The sequence below is a fragment of the Convolutriloba macropyga genome, chromosome 5 (genome assembly GCF_964194025.1).
Source record: "Convolutriloba macropyga chromosome 5, txConMacr16.3, whole genome shotgun sequence".
Lineage (NCBI taxonomy): Eukaryota > Metazoa > Xenacoelomorpha > Acoela > Convolutidae > Convolutriloba > Convolutriloba macropyga.
This window is the reverse complement of record NC_134472.1, coordinates 52421016-52425636: the sequence shown is the minus strand read 5'-3', so window position 1 is coordinate 52425636 and position 4621 is coordinate 52421016.

Sequence of the window (4621 nt, the reverse complement as noted above, 5' to 3'; positions counted from 1 at the left end):
CAGATGAGCAGTATCAATACAACAGTAAGGTGAAAACTGATGATTCGAAAAAATGAATGATCCAGCCTACGCTCTTGAAAATTTGCTTCTAAATTTAATGTGGGTAAATAAAAATTTCGGGGTCAAAGTTATTTTCGGTGTCAAAGTTAATTTCGGGGTTAGTTATCGGGGTCAATATTTCCGCATAGATGACCACGAACAAATAACAAATCCTTAAAGTTTAGCATAGAAATAAAGATGTCTTCAAAATATTGGTCAAATAATACCTTCTATATATCAATAAAAACTTTATTAGGTTTTAATCAAAACTTTTAATCAACGTTTATTAGGTTACAGGAAAACTAGATTTGACTCAATTCTAGTTTTGTTAAATAGATTTCACTCAATTAGGGTTTCCTAGTATTTACCATAGTTGTTGAGGTGAAAAGCTCGTGGTTCAGCAAGAAACCGCAGAGATAGATTTGTAGAATCTGAAGTACAAGAAAAAAAGATGTTTAAAAACAACGAGTCAAAGCTCAGTGGGGTGGGGGGCAACAGTAGTGGGGGGAGGGGGGGTGTTCAACCTCTAAGAACAGCGCTTCACACCATGAGTATAAGTCTTTAAAACAGTTTCTGTGAATCGCATACTTGGAGACTAATAAGCTGAAAGGCTCTATGAGCAATTAATGCCCGCTGGCCGCTACCTGTTTATCACGTTTTTGAGAACGAGAAGTCAAATGGGTCAGACGAAAAATCGGTCAAACGAAAAATCGCATTAAAAAAGACCGGCAGGACTAATATAACTGCCACGAACTTTGAGAGCAATTAAAAAGAATCTTCTGACTACAGAAAATTTTAAATACAAGGAAAGGTTTGCATAAAATTATTACAACTGCGCGCTTTTGTTACTAATTTTGTATTAGCAATTTCAAGGTGAAACCCTTGTTCCTCCAAACCTTGCTCCTCCAAAAAAACCATTGGTTGAAAAAGCTCAGCACATGATGAAAAACAACGACAAGACGTTAAAAGAAGCCCAAAACCAACAAGAAGGCTCGCATGGTAATGTGCGTAGCAGAGAAGGTAATAAAATTCATATTTGCATACAACGCAGAGAAGGCAGCAAAATTCATGTTTACATGCAACGCATTATATCAGTGCATTCAGAAGGCTAATGCAGAAAAGTTTAAATTCATTTAAGTTTTTTGTAACAAGCTGCGAGAAAAAATAATGGAAAATTGCCATGAAAAATATTTGAATGAATTTGATGTTCGCACTTAATTTTTCGGTTGCTTTCTGTAGGTACGGTTAAAGACCAATTTTAGTACTTATACCATACGCAAATCAAGCTTGGAAAACATTTCCTCTTCGATGTTTTTGTATTATCTTCGTCATTCATCCTTCCATTCCTATTCAACGATAAGCAAGTTGAAAAAAACCTACAGAGCCGTACCTGATCCACTAGACAACCAAAATATACCCGAAAATTGTTTTAGGCTTCGTAAATTGCGATTTAAGTTCAAAACACCAAACGTCAAAAACACTTAAGTTCATGATGACTTAGCCTCAAAACTCTGCTTGCAGAGCCACTTGTAGAAAAAATTTGTTGCAAGCAATCAAAACAAATAGAAATACATAACCGACTACCGTCAAGCGAATTCCTCAAACGACCGGCTAAAAGCTGGCTTCGTGGGCGGTAAGAGAGAGGGGTTCAAGCGATGAGGGTAGGTTTGGGAGAGCGGACGAGAGGGGGTCCAAATCGCCTAGGGGGGAGAGAGTGAGTTAAATTGGGTCACACCATAATTAGGTCAAGCGAAATATTGCATGAAAAAAGACCACAGGACAAATATAGTTGCTACAAACTTCGTTTGAGTATGCAAAAATTCGAAATCATTATTTAAAAAGATGTTCAAATTATAAAAATTGAGATTTCTTGATTCAAATAACTCTCAAGTTTTCTCAATGAAAATAAAAAAGCTTTTGAACCAAAAATAATCCCGACAAAAAAATTTTCATCGAAGCCAGTACCAGTACGGAAATTAGATTAAAATGAAAAAGAAAAAATTGTCGAATTTTCAAAGAAACAAAGATCTTTTTCTGTTTTTTCTTTTGTAAGAAGCACATCAAGCTACCTGAAGATGCTTTGACGATACTGAAAAACCTCCACGAGGAAACAGCCAATCGAGTGAAAGGAAGGGAAGAACTAAGCCAGGAATGGACCCCGCAACGGGGACTAAGAGAAGGATGTGCGACCTCGCCTATCCTCTTTAACATCTACCATGCAAAATCAATGCGCTTAGCCCAAAGTCGGCGACAAACAGCAGCGGAACTCGCTGGCAAAGAGTGCGGACTGAAGTGGTCCTGGAGTGGCAGAGACAGTCTACCCCCACTCAGCACGTCGCGCGCACTAAGGAGCGCAGACCGAGAACTCTTCACTATCACCGATAGTCTCTTTGCCGACGACTCAACCCTAATCGGGTGGACGGACGAACTGATGACAGGAAAGGAGGAGGTTAAGGCCGCTATGTCCGAGTTCGAGGAGAGATGTCATGACGGTAAAGAGGAGTTCGTTGTGTTTGGAACTGAAACTGCTGACAAAACACGAATGCTGGGAACCAGGATCGGGAAGAAGCAGGACCTGGCAGCCAGAATCAACAGAGGAAACGCAACCTGGAACAAAGTTCGGAAATGGTTCTGGAAGTCGAATTTGAGCAAAAGAACCAGAGCCGTAATCGTTCAGGCAACTGTGGAAGCCATCCTCCTGTTCGACTGCACAGTCCATCCATGGAATAAATCCGAAATCAGGAAGTTGCAGAGCGTAGCGGATAAAGCGTACAGATGGATCTGGAACGAAGGGAGAGGTTTAAGCAAAATCAGAATGCAGAAAGAAGGAGTTAACGCGTTCGGAATTCGCAAGAAGTTGCAAATTGCCTCCCTCAGGTGTAAAATAGAAACGAGATCCCTACAGAGGATAGGACACATCCTCAGGATGCCTGACGCGAGAACCGTCAAGAGAGCAGTCCTGGGCAGTGGGATCACCGAGGAGCTGGGAAGGGCAAGCTGCGAGGCGGAACCATCTCAGACTGGAAGCGTTTACTGGGTGGGGCGAACATTGACTGGACGAATGTAGGGAACCTGGCTAAAGACCGGAAAGTATGGAAGTCAATCGTCCAAGCCTGCAGAACCTTTCTGGAAAGCTGGGAAGAAAAAATGTGCCAGTGGAAAAGAGACACATCCGCACCGAACAGATCGCAGAGAAAGAAGAGAGAAACGGGCCCATGGCTTTGCAGGTGGGAAGGATGCAGCACTCAGTGCAAAACGAAAACCGGGCTGGCACAGCACGAACGAGCGCACGAAAAGAAGACAGCGAGACTCAGCTGTAGCCAATGCCAAAGGGTTTTTGCGCGACAATGCAACCTCACAAACCATGCTAAGATCTGCAAAGGAACGAGCATGAACGAGTGTCTCTGTGGTAGGACAATCTCGGAAGGAAATATGACAAGACACATAAGAGAGAGCTGCCCCCTGAGGGAACACAAGATAAAGCCAAAGAGGCTAAATAGCCTCAGGGTAGCGTGCCCCGAGTGTGGCTCGCTGATAACTAGCAGTAACCTCTCCCGCCACAGGAAAAACCTATATGGATTGTAGGATAAGCCGTTGTTCATTTCACAGAGAAGGGGGCGTGAATGTACCCAATAGAGGGTCAACCCATTGCTGTTTTTCAGAAAAGTCATGAATCGATCGAATCGGTCCAACATCGCTGGCCGAAGGAGACATGTGCGGTTCAATCTGACGGAGACGAGGAAAGAGAAACTAACGAGGTCCCTCGTGAACAAGGGCATGCTCATTGACTATGCACGAAACCCGTTTCGAACAATTGTCAGAACGGCATTACAACCGCAGTACACCATGGCGGTGCTAGGCGATTCTATCGCCTATGGAATGTTCATTCGTGACGCTGTTGTGATCAGCTGCCCGGGGGTAACCCTCGCGAGAATGGCCGTGCCAGAGATACGAGAGTATATCAAAAGCTGCGGCGTCAAAAGGCTAGCAATACTAGGCGGAACGAATGATCTTGTTGCAAGGGACGGGACCGTCACTCCAGTGGAGCCGATCCTAGAGAGATTGAAAAGGCTCACGCGGCCTTCAAAGACGAGGGGATTAGAGTAGCCGTGTTGCAGGTTCCTGGTCGAAGAAGATACAAGACCGAAATCAAGATGCTCAACAAGGCCCTAAAATCGTGTGCCAAGAAGAACGGCGCTGTCTTCCAAGAGTACACAAAATTAACATACGTAGGCGTGTGCGGAGACGGAATACATCCTTCACCGGCGCACCTCCAAGACCTCACAAAGGAAGTTTTCCGAGGCCTGGAGAAACTCTGCTGACGTACCCAATAGAGGGTCAACAAGCAGAGTCTCCACAACCCAACAACAACCCAACACCCACCCCCATATGCAAACACAACGACAACCAAGCAGCAACCAATTTTACAACCACGTAGCAACCAATCTATCTAAACAACCAAGTATCCCTATATATCTGTCGAACCTAGCAAAGCATCCAGACCCCCTGTGGGGTGTAACGGAAGAGAGAGAGAGAGAGAGAGAGAGAGAGAGAGAGAGACGAGAGGGGGTCCAAATCGCCT